Below are 13905 nucleotides of genomic sequence, written 5' to 3' on the forward strand. Positions count from 1 at the left end.
AAATAACCACCAGCATATGTATATCAATGAGTATGAGAAGTGAGGATGGATAATAAGGTAGTAGAAGTAATTGATAATATTTTATTTTTATTTTTAAATGCTTTAAATATTATTTTCACAATACATCTTAAGTCAATTTAATAGCTACTGATCTAGTGATCTGTATCTATATTACCGATAATTTATCTTGTTAGTATTTAGGTTAGGTTAGATTCACTCTAACGTGGTGTAACGGAATGTGCATGGTTATATGTATGTATACTTAAGTGACTTTTAAAATAAAATTTAACTAATTAAATAATGTAGTCCAATGTTTGGGACGCTGTATCATCGGCATAACGAGGATAGATAGGAAATACAATTTGAAATAACCACCAGCATATATCAATGAGTATGAGAAGTGAAGATGGATAATAAGGTAGTAGAAGTAGTTGATTACATTTTATTTTTATTTTTAAATGCTTTAAATATTATTTTCACAATACATCTTAAGTCAATTTAATAGCTACTGATCTAGTGATTTGTATCTATATTACCGATAATTTATCTTGTTAGCATTAAGCTTAGGTTAGATTTACTCTAACGTGGTGTAACGGAATTGTGCATGGTTATGTACCTAAGTGACTTTTAAAATAAAATTTAGCTAATTAAATAATGTAGTCCAATGTTTGGGACGCTGTATTATCGGCATAACGAGGATAGATAGGAAATACAATTTGAAATAACCACCAGCATAGATCAATGGTTAGCGTGTAATGCTTTTAATTGTGTGGTCACTGGTTCAATCCCTGGCTGTGCTGCTGGTCAGACCTTGAACATGTGATTCCAAGGTCAATATTTTCCTATCGGAGATTGCTTATTTATCTGATTTTATTGAAATGGTTCCAATAAATTGGCAAACTTGTCTTATTTCTAGAAAAAATCGAGTTTACCGCATCTCGATTTAGCTGATTTAAAAAAATGCTGCAAATTTTTCTAGATTTCATTAATTAATTGCCCTATAAATTATGTATCGATGTTTGTAATTGGCCAGAAAGGCGCACTGGTATTTTCCTGTTACGCTTTCCTGGTATGTATGTATGTATGTAAATAAATAAAAAAATAAATAAATGTGTATGAAAAGTATTACAAGGGTAGCCAAATGCTTGAAAAGTGGTCAAAAGAAGTGCTCAATGGTACTATCCAAAATAATGTAAAATGGTACAAAGAAAGCCAAAAGGCAGAGATTTGAAAATACTAGTTCAATATGTATTGAGAATTTCCCAGTAGATTTTCAATAGAATAAGCCAATTATTTCAATTGCATTACGCGTTTTCTTTAATTTTCAGAAAATATTATATGTGAAAATTTTAAAGTACATTAAAATTAAATTTTAAAGTTAAACTTATAAAGCTTACCAAAAAAAGGAAAATAGGAATTTTCCCACGGATGGTCACTAAAAGAAGCTCGCATTTTATTTTTATTTTATTAATTAATTTTTTTTTTTTTTGCACATTTGTCTAATTGCTCCAACGCAAGTGTGCCATACAGATCAAGAATTATTTATTTAAACAGATATAAAACCCATTTATTAAACACGGCATCTACATATGTATGTATGGTCAAACATACATACATATGTAGCCATATCAGACAGCCACAGAGACAACTATGGACAAAGTTTTGCAGCATTTTCTAATCAGCTAAAATCGAGATGTTGAATAATTTTAATTTTTATGAAAGGTTTGCCATTTTTTTGGAACCGTTCAATGGAAACAGATAAATTGGCAAGCTCTGAAAGGAAACGATCGATCTTGGAGTCACGTATGCAAAGTCTGACTAGTGGCATACATGATAGAACCCGTGACTACACAATTAAAAGCATTTCATACTAACCATTGATCTATGCTGCTGGTTATTAATATTTAATATTCTTTTGATTATAGAGTGAACCTTGTGAATTAATTCTATCACAATTCAATAGCATGAAAACGATTTGCTTCTACAATGTACATTGTACAATATAGCATAAAGAATAATCTAAGAAGAGGTATGTAAAAATTATATATTCCTGTGGGTCGTTGTTGAAATATTTGGCAATGACTTTTTAGTCTTTTATTTATTGAAAAATCAACAGGCCTCAGATGTAGAGATTCATAAAAATAAAGAATAATTATAACAAAATAGCATCTGAGCCCAATTATAGATTTTTACAAAATACATAATATGTCTAGTAAAATAAAATAATAAAAACTAAAATATGACTAAATAGTTAAATGCGTAATTAAACATAAAGTGGTAATATTTTGATTTTTAAATACTTTTTATTATTACGAAATTATTTTCACAATACATCTTATATATATTTTAATAGCTACTGATCTACTGATTATTTCCTATTTTACAATTTTAATTTAATTTTGTTAGTGATCATAGTATTATATTATTCTAATGTTAATGTACAGCATAATAGGAAAAGGAGCTCAAAAACCTATTTACAATTCTTATATGTAAATGCTCATAATACATCCAATACATAATATTAATTAAAGATTATCTAAAGTCGACGAACTAAAGCAGATTGTGTTTAGGTAATCTGTGTTTATACTTTTTGACATTTTGGTGTAATAACATTTTGTTGTAAAAGGTGACCAGATAATTGACGCATATTCAAGGTGAGACCTTACAAGTGAATTAGTAAAAATAAAGACATTTAAGTACATAAGGATCATTTTAGATTTTATTAATGAATGTTCTCAGTTACAAATAAATTTGATTATTGGGTGCAACTTCAAGCAATGACTAGACCTCTAATGAGATAGGAATCTCCATTAATAACTTAGCTCTACAATAAAGTGTAGAAAAACAAACCATCCACACGATAGCAACCAAATACAAAAACAATAAAATAAAGTACACAACAAAACTTTAATTTGGGTCAAACCCAATGAAAATTTACATTTTCCGAATACTCAAAATAAATCATTAAAGCTATGACCGCATTTAATGTGAATCATACCACATGCTACAAGCGTGGTATAGCATTGGTAACGATGGCTACACCTATAAGTATACTATATGTATACACTCACTGTCGAACATCCTCGAGACACCCATAGCATCGACCATAGTCTCGAGTTTAATTTCAATACGTTTTTTTTTCGATTCGCATACAAAACGAAAACCAAAAAAAAAGAAAACGAAAAGAAAAGAATAACGAGATCGTACAGAGAGGGGCCAATATCACACGGTTGTGGCAGGGGCCACTTAAGAGTTAACAAGGTCCGGAGTCCGGGGCCGAGTGGGCCGTACCCAGATTTGTATCTTGGTTGTTGCCTCCCCGCCCAGCCAGAAAACAGGCGTGAAGATTAACCGAGATCTAACAGTATAACCCACACACCTCTCTTTCAAAACCCATACGAACTCGCATACACCAGATCAAAACGAGCCGATAATGAAAAAATACTATCTACTAACTCAGCCACTCTCAACCACCCTCAACGTGTCGCCAAACAGATGTACATATCTATGTAAGATGAAAAATAACAATCTTTATATACATATGTACCAAATACACGCCAAACTTAAGTCATAACCAGCAGCGTGGTGAGTATTGAGTTATTTCATTATTGATGTCACAGGTTCGATTACCACTAAGAGTCTCGTTGTTGGTCAAACCTTCATTTTGTCAAGGTCAATCGTTTCTTATCATAATTTTCCAATTTTTCTGATTTTCATCGAAACGGTTCCTGTAAAATTGGCTTTTCCTTTCCTCTCTGTCTCTCTCTCTCTTTCTACTCCTCTCTCTCTCTCTCTTGCTATTCAGCGTCTTGAGTTCGCCAATTTGATTATAAAAATGCTGCAAAATTTTCTCCATAGATATCACTGTAAATGTTTGTATGAATTTAAGAGACTATTTGAATGAGATGAATGATTGGAATTTTTATTGCTTTTTCTTTGTTATTTTCTTTCTATTTTTCTTTTTTTTTTGTAAGACCGGTGTGACGCTTTGGGGCAACCTGTCAGGTCGCACTGGTCATTTTATTGTTGTTATTATTTAAAAACAATAATAAATTAAATAAATAAATAAATAATAAGACGCTGAATAACTTGAGATTAGCAAGAGAGATAGGAAAGGAGATGACAATTTTACAAGAACCGTTTTAATGAAAATCAAAAAAATTGGCAAACTCTAATAAGAAACGATCTGTAGTTACAAACCAAGGTCTGTCCAGCAGTAGAACTCTAGTAGGACTTGAAACCGTGACCATTATTATCGAAAGCATAATATGCTAACCATTAGTACACGCCGCTGATTATATAGCTTAGGGACGTCAGACATAAATAAATAATAAGACGCTGAATAACTTGAGATTAGCAAGAGAGATAGGAAAGGAGATGACAATTTTACAAGAACCGTTTTAATGAAAATCAAAAAAATTGGCAAACTCTAATAAGAAACGATCTGTAGTTACAAACCAAGGTCTGTCCAGCAGTAGAACTCTAGTAGGACTTGAAACCGTGACCATTATTATCGAAAGCATAATATGCTAACCATTAGTACACGCCGCTGATTATATAGCTTAGGGACGTCAGACATACATACATAAGCTTTGATTTATTCGTTTAAATATATTTCAATTATTATATACGGTTTTTCAATGTATAAATACACATGTAACCAGCAGCGTGGTCTTTAATTGTTTCGTGCTTGATGTCACGGGTTCGATTCCCACTAAGAGTCTCGTTGTTGGCCAAACCTTCATTTTGTCAAGGTCAATCGTTTCTTATCATAATTTGCCAATTTTTCTGATTTTTATCGAAACGGTTCCTGTAAAATTGGCTTTTCCTTTCCTCTCTCTCTCTCTTTCTACTCGTCTCTCTCTCTCTTGCTATTCAGCGTCTTGAGGTTTGCCAATTTGATTATAAAAATACTACAAAAATTTCTCCATAGATATCACTGTGAATGTTTGTATGAATTTAAGACGCTGAATAACTTGAGATTAGCAAGAGAGATAGGAAAGGAGATGACAATTTTACAAGAACCGTTTTAATGAAAATCAAAAAAATTAGCGAACTCTAATAAGAAACGATCGACCTGTAGTTACAAACCAAGGTCTGGCCAGCAGTAGGACTTGAACCCGTGACCATTATTATCGAAAGCATAATATGCTAACCATTAGTACACGCTTAACCAAATTAACTTAATTAAAATTAACTTAATTAATTAACCATTAGTATTATATAGTTTAGGGATGTCAGACATACATACATACATAACCTTTGATTAATTCGTTTAAATATATTTCAATTATTATATACGTTTTTTCAATGTATAAATACACATGTAAGTAACCAGCAGCGTGGTCTTTAATTCTTTCATGCTTGATGTCACGGGTTCGATTCCCAGTAAGAGTCTCGTTGTTGGCCAAGCCTTCATTTTGGCGAGGTCAATCGTTTCTTAGCATAATTTGCCAATTTTTCGGATTTTCATCAAAACGGTTCCTTTAAAAATGGCTTTTCCTTCCCAATTTTCTGTTGCAAACCTTGAGTTATTGTTATATCTCAGGTTTCGCCAGATTTCTCACCATAGGTACATATGTCTCTGTGGTTGTTTATCGAATGTAAAAATTCGTATTGTTACATGAAAAATGTTATTAATCATATTTATACGATGTTTGTAATATCTGACCATAGATGTCAGGTATTGTTTCGGTTTACATGTGTATGTATGTAATAATTATGTATTTGGATGTCTCGTTAATTATGAGTTTTCAATAGTGACGACCTGGAGCTAATTTGCAATGTCACTATGGCGAAATTGTAAAAAATAAATAATCAGACTTGGGCTAAGCGTAGTTGCTCTTCGCACAAAAAATTATTCATTATTGCTAATTTCTTAGAAAATCCATGCTTTTTACGTAGCCTCTTCATATTTACTTTACTTGCGATTTTTTCTTCTGACGAAATTTGGGTTTTTTGTGTCAGATTTGACATTTGGCGGTTGACGTCTCTTCGAAAGGGGGTGAGTTTCAATTTGTAAATAGCTACTGTGTGGTCTGTACCGATCGATAAATGGGACTAAAACTGTTTCAGGTACCTACATATTATTTGCTCTCTTGCTTTGAACACTAATAGTGCAGTTTGTTGTTATTTGCAAAAGCATCTGCTTGTGGCAGCCTTTTAATCATAACCCTCGACCAAATTAATAACTGAAAAGGTTGACATAAAGGTTTATCTACCGACAGGTTTCAGGAAAGTTGTCTATCATAGCATTTTCATAAAGATCTTGTATGACTTTTATTCATCAAACCATTTACTACATACATACTTACTCACAGTAAAAACCCACGATATGCAATGGTTAGGCTAGGCTAAGTCAAGGTGTTACTAATGACTGAGAGGTTCCAATTTCGAGCCCTGGTTAGATATCGATTGAAAAGGACTTGTGTGATTTGAATTATTTCTGCTGTGCTTTTGGTCAGATTTGGATCTTTGTGTTTCCAAATCAGAGTTTCCCAATTATCTGATTTGATTGATGAAACAATTCCTCAAAAATAGGCTACCTACTATTTATTTGTCACCATTGTCTGGTATAATTTCATACATATATAATATATATATATATATATATGTATAATATAAAGTATATATTTTTGGTCATTAATGTTCATTTAGGGTATTATCTTATGACACTGGTACAAATGATAAAAAAAGTAAATAAAATAAATGATTTGAATATTTTTATGCGGACAAATTGGCAGACTAGTCTCAAGCAATTTACCTGTTATAGTGATATCTCAAAGACTAACAATTTGTATACTAACATAGAAGAATTTACAAAGCGATATAATCGATTGGATGATCTTGAATTGTGTTCAGTCACTTTTAAAGATTCAAAATATCATTAAATAATGAACCGTTGATTATAATTATAATACAAAAACTATTCAGCAGTGAGCTTAACGATTTTTTTCAATTATGTAGGTTTAATTTGTAACAAGGTTTTATTTCTTACAAAATTATCCCGATATTTCATTTGACAAATAGATATTTGTTCAATAAAAGATGAAATTGAGGGATTTTTTCTCGTAAGGTCTGATGTAACGTCCCTTGCTACGTCAAACATCGTAGCCAGAGACCCTACGAGCGACCATTTCAAGCAAATCACCGAATGAACGGTCACATTAAGAATCTTGTTTAAAACCAATCATCTATAATACACTTTCCTTGTATGGTAAGTTGTTTCAAATGGATTGTTTCAAAGTGGAAAATGGTTGAGAGCTCATGCACGCGTACATCCAATATGGCGGTCTTTTTGTGTGTGGATTTTTTTGGCGCGGATCGATTGATTGGCGGTTTTGTCGAGTTTTCGCTTGTTTAGTACCTTATATATTTAGTACGCGTTGCTTGCTGAATTATCCGACGGTGATCTAATCGATTTCTGAGCGGTGCTCTATAATGTGATGTCGATAAAAAAAGCCAAAAAGAATAACAAAAAAAAAGGTTTATAATTATCTATCGATAGTCTTATATTATGTTGTATATTGGACAAACATTTCCTAGTGATTATTTTTAATTAATTTCATTACATTTTTTGTTCGGTCTACCTCTGCGTGTTTTAAATTGACCCGCAAACTGTTGTTAAATCAATCTAAAAACTGCTAAAATTTTATTTGGTTAAATTGTACCGACCGGATTGTTGTTTATAGTTAGTTTCATAAGCACGTACATACAATGCGCTGTTGTTTAATTAATCTACATAGACACTCTTGAAACAACTTATGTAAGTACCTTAAGCGTTGTAGAATCAATTTAAATAGGATTACTACAGATTTTAGTTTAGATATTATATTTTCAAATATTATAAATCGATCATTGTTACTTAACAAAAGTAACAATGATCGATTTATAATATTTTTTTCGATTAAAATGAAATCAATTTACAAAACTATTATCTATATTTTAACTAAGATTTGCTTAGATTGTATTTGAAAAAAAAATTATCTTGGAAATTGAGAGCTTAATATTTTCCATGACTGATGAAATCAGAATTAAATAGTGCTAGATTAAATTTAGTTTCATTTTAATATATATTTCATTTCATGCATTTATTTCTTTATTTTTTATTATTATTCTATACTATTGTATTTATTATCTACATATATATTATTATATGGACGATGGGTTTCACACTATTCTCCCTTTTGTCTGGAATAAAAAAATATTATTATTAATGGTTGAGGCTTGTGTAAGGATGAGCAAAAACAATCTTCAAAAAGCTCTACATATATGTATTAGTATATTAAAAAGGACAAATAGAACTGGAGGAACCAAATTACTTGGAGAGAATTATTAAAAACACAAAGTATTGACTTTTACCTTTCTAAATAGAGAAATGAGCTAGGCTATAAGGCTTTCTAAGAAACTTATTTATTATATAGTTCTAAAATGTTCCCAAAATGTCCTTATTAATTATATAGTTTCTGATTAATTTATTTATTTGTTTTGAAATATTATACATAACTATTGTACTTGTATATAGAAATATGTATTGTTAAGAACAAAATAAACGTATTTCTAAAAAAATTCTACTATACAAACCTTCTTAAACGTATTTCTAAAAAAATTCTACTATGCAATATTTTGATTAAAAAATCATAAAATTTTATATACCTACATATGTACATATGAATATATACATATATTGTCACATGAAAAGTGAAATTTGAGAAGTATAATAAGAAGCTTTCTAATTATAATATATAAATATTATTATTATTTTAAAATTACAAACATATTTCTTATAAATTACGAACAAACTTACATATATTTTTTTTACATAGATGTATACCAGGAAGACTCGACAGGAAGACCCCAATGCAGCATTTTATTATTACATAAATCACTGTATTTCCAGAAGCTGAAGAACGCGAAATAACAATTAATTAAATAATTAATTACAGAATTAATCCATTGAGACATCTATGGATGTAGATTTTGTACATAATTTTTACAAATTATACAGACAATAAATACAGAAAATTTGTGACAGCAGGAAATATGACTTTTTGCCAATTTTGAGAAACCGTTTCAGCAATGATCAGATAAAATTGACGAACTCTGATAAGAAACGATCGATTTGGAGTCACAAATACCCCCAAATCTAACCAGCAGTATGGGGGATCGAACCCACTGATCACTTGGTGCTAAACATACACGCTACCATTAACCCATGCTGCTGGCTATATATGTACAGTGAGCGACAAAAATAGGTACGCAGTAGCAAAATTTCATTTTATTCGTATATATCGCAATATTTTTGATTTAAAAGTTTCTGAAATCATGACTAGGATCATTAAGATAATAAAACAAGACAAATTATTAATTATATTGATGTATTTATTGAGATATTGGAATTATTTACGAAATGGACAAAGTTGGGAAAAAAGTATTGGCAGTTCTTCGGGCGTTTTTAATTTAATTTAAAGCGGTTTTCACGGTATAAATTTTTTAAATGTTTCCTTTTAATAATATATACATAAAACAATAATATATAAATAAAATAAAGCTTAATATTTAGTAATTCCCCCTTTGTTTTTGATTACTGCCTCAATTCTTCTGGGCATAGAATAAAACAATTTTTTTATAACATCTGGGAAAATATCCTTTTCCCATGCCCCCGTTATTGTGTTTTCCAGCTCTTGAAGCGTTTTTGGATTGCGGGCTCTTACTTTCCTCTTCAAAATCGCCCATAAATTTTCGATAATGTTCAGGTCTGGACTGTTCCCGGGCCAGGTAAGGGATTTAATTCCCAAACTTTCATTGTAATTGGTTATCTAAAACAAGTCGATGATATTTACCATATAAAAAAACAAATTAAAGATAGAAAAACGGTTAGATAACTTACAGAACGAGCTCGATGACAAGGTAAAGAGTCGTCCTGAAATATTGGTTCAGCGACGAATTCTGTGAGTGCTTCGATGGTGGGTAAAACACGTTCCCTTATCGTGTTTTTGTATTGGATGGCATTCATGGACCCTCGGACGAACTCTAGCACCCCAATTCCATATCCTGTAATGCACCCCCATATCATGACATACGGGGAATGCTTCGCGGTCGCGAAACACAACTTGCGTGAAAACATTCTCCACTTCTACGGCGAACTGTGGTCTTCCCATCTGATCCAATAAGATTCCAATTAGATCCATCTGAGAACACCACCCTGTACCAGTCCTCTGATATTCAATTCTTCTTGTCCTTGGCCCATTTCAACTGCTTTTTCTTCATTGAAACCGCCAAAAGTGGCTTTTTCGCGAATTTGATCGCTCTAAACCCTAATTTATTCAGCTTCCTTTGGATCATACGGGTATTTACTGCTGTGGATGTTGAAGTGTAAACCTCATCCCTGATTTTAGAAGCAGTAATAAATTGATCTTAAAGAGCAGCACGTTTTATGACACGATTTTCACGTTCCATCAATTTTGACTTCCTTCCAGATCCTGGAGCCCTTGTTAATAATCCTGTATCACTGTATTTTTTGATGAATTTTCTCACAGAACCTTCACTGAACCCCACCCGACGAGCAATCTCTCGATACGCGATTCGCTCTTTCGTAAGAGCCAAAATTACCGCTTTTTCATCGGTCGACATTTGGCGTGCGGACGACATTTTTCTGATGCGATGTTATTGCAACCAAAGTTAACGCGAAACTAAATAGGGAATTGACCATCAGCTTTGTAAATCTTTGTACCAACGGTACATAGAGTTGTGTAAAAAAAAAAAAAGGTTGGGGTCTCATTGTTTACGGCAGGTAGAGAGGTTTGTTTCGCGCTGTTTGTCCGAAATCTATGTGCGTACCTATTTTTGTCGCTCACTGTATGTATGTATGCATAAAAATATAAAAAGCGTCATAGCTTTGCCTCTCCAAAAAATATATTAGCTCTTGTAATTAAAAATTTAAATGACAATGTGTATAGAAATACTTTATATACATAGAAAGGACTGTCTAATGTTTTTAGCCCACAAATTTAGATAATTCAAACACCATTTAAAACCAGCAGATGACACACTCTTACGAATTGAAATCTAACAACGACAAAAAGTCACAATGTATTAACAACAGTTGGAAAATGTGAAGATGTAACCGAGCGTGAGACAGTAATTTCAGCCACATAGGTGCTGCATACCTTTCGGGACGACTCTGTATATCTTATATAAAAATATGTATGTATATACGAAGCTGTATAGACAAACGGTTAACGGCTATAGATCAGCGGAGGCGTCCATTCCCACAGCGTCGCCTCGTCCAATAAATCTGACCGGAATCGCAATCTCACACCGGGTCCGGTTTTCGTTTTGTTTTGTGGCGCGCGCGCGTTCAACGTGTTATATTGTTATCTGGGGTGTTGGTTTTTAACACCGAGCCTGCGTGGGGCCGTAATGAGCAAACCGGGGCTAATCCCAACGCAAATTAAAAACGCGACCGGCATGCGAAGGGTTAACACGAGAACCAATGGGAAGTGCGCGTTGTCGCGACGCGGGCGATTATTGGTCCAATCAATCAGTCGTAGGCCAATTGCAGAGCGTCTTATTCGTCGGGACAGACAGGGCTGTTGAGAATCCGGGAAATTTCAACATTTTTCAAAATTCATTTTAAATCGTTAGAAATTCAACATTTGAAAATCACAAAGAACAAAATTTAATAGAGAAAAAAATGATACTTTCTAATAATAAAAATGATTCGGTCTGATTATTTATAGTCAGACTATGGTATTGTGTTAAAGTTTATTTATTTATTTATTATTAAATAGCAAATTGCTAATGAATTATTTCAAAATTAACAATTTTAAACTAAAACGAACAACTATAATATGACATGGTTAGCAAAATTAACAAAACTATAATTAGTAAACCTAAAATAATATTGTAGCATATGCTAAAAGGAGCCGCCGTTATAATTGGTTTCCAAATATTATCTCCAAGCTTAAGAGGGCTGGACAGCAGCGCCTTGTCCATACAAACGTACTATACTTCTCCCTACCTCAATTATGGCACTAGAGAAATTATTTTTTAATATGCTATGGATATCCACCATTGGGGTGCATCTATCGTTTTATTTTTTTGATTTATTATTTTTTATAGGAGCTAGGAGCCGCCAAACATCTATAAAATCGCCTCTTTTTTACACCCACGAACAGAGTCTAGCGTGGTTATTTAACGGTCGATTTTTAAAAAAATACGCATAGATGCACAGAAAATATCTTTCTCATACCGATGATGAAACCAGTTTTGGAGGAGAAAATAGTAGAATACGAAACCTCGATTTTGTCAATTTAAAACACGTTTTATCTGGTCGAAGCGCAACTGTCGCATTCACTCAATATATACATTCTTTCTTCTTGTTAATGCCTTGTCCGCATCCGGACGTTGGCGACCACCTCGTCGATTATTTGAATATATCCGCATCGGTCTTCAGCGGCTCGGAACAGCTCTTCGGCGCTCATATCGGTCCACATGCGCATGTTTCGAAGCCAAGATAACTTTTTCCTGCCAATCCATTTTTTTCCTTCTATTTTCCCCATGGTTATCAAACGGAGAAATTCGTATTTTGGACCCCGTATCATGTGTCCGAGGTACTCCATCTTTCTCCGCTTGATGACAGAAACAAGTTCCCTGCCTCTCCCCATCATGCCGAGGACAGCTTCGTTTGATATCTTTTTGGTCCACGGAATCTTCAGCATACGCCTATAGACCCACATCTCAAAAGCTTCAATGCGGCTGATCATCTTGGTTTTCAGAGTCCACGTCTCACATCCGTGTAGTAATACTGTCCAGACGTAGCTCTTCGCGAATCTCAACCGCGTATGAAGATTGAGATGCTTGTTTGTAAGGGCCGCCTTCATTTTTACAAATGCTGTTCTAGCCATCTCGATGCGGATTTTTAGATCTTCATCTGGGTCCATCTCTTCATTCAGCCAGGTACCCAGGTATTTGAATCTTTTTACTCTTTCTATCACCTCTCCATCCAAGGTTAGATTCCCGGTGTCTGTTTGCATTCTATCTACTATCATAAATTTTGTTTTCTTTAGATTTATGCGCAGACCTCTTCGATTGCTTTCTTGATGTACACGGTCTAGAGATCTTTGCAGGTCTGCTAAATTTTCAGCGACTAGTGCCGTGTCATCAGCATATCTTATATTGGTGATCGTCTCGCCGCCCACCTTGATGCCCTCCGCCTCTTGGAGAGCATCGTGGAAGATGGATTCGGTGTAGGTGTTAAAAAGAGTAGGTGATAGGATGCATCCTTGCCTGACGCCCCGTTCTATAGGAATCTCATCAGTGAATTGATCATCGACACGTACTACTGCAGTCTGATTCCAATAAATATTTCGTAGCAATCTGACATCTCTGTCATCCAGGCCAATATTTTTTAATGTTTCCATCAGGCGAGCGTGTTGGACACGGTCAAAGGCCTTTTCAAAGTCTATAAAGCAGATGTACACAGGTTTACGGACTTCTCTGCATCTTTGGAGTAGTGTTTTCATACAGGAAAGGGCCTCTCGGGTACCCAAGCCTTGTCTGAACCCAAACTGCTCTCTGCTAATCGCCTCTTCACACCGTGAGTAAATTCTGCCCTGTATTATCTTTAGTAGGATCTTCAATGTGTGACTCATTAGGCTAATTATTCTGAAGTCGCTACACGTCCTCGCGTTACTCTTTTTGGGCAACGGGATAAATATGGATTGTAACCAATCGCTAGGTACTTCGCCTGATAAATATATTTTTATATAGAGTTTTGTTAGATTTTCTATGTTATCGTCGTCCAATAACTTGAGAAATTCGGCAGGAATCAGATCCGGTCCAGTAGCTTTCCGACTCTTTGCTAGTTTTATAGCATGTTCCACTTCGGATTTCAATATATAT

This window comes from Arctopsyche grandis, chromosome 7 (assembly GCF_051622035.1).
Source record: "Arctopsyche grandis isolate Sample6627 chromosome 7, ASM5162203v2, whole genome shotgun sequence".
Taxonomy (NCBI): domain Eukaryota; kingdom Metazoa; phylum Arthropoda; class Insecta; order Trichoptera; family Hydropsychidae; genus Arctopsyche; species Arctopsyche grandis.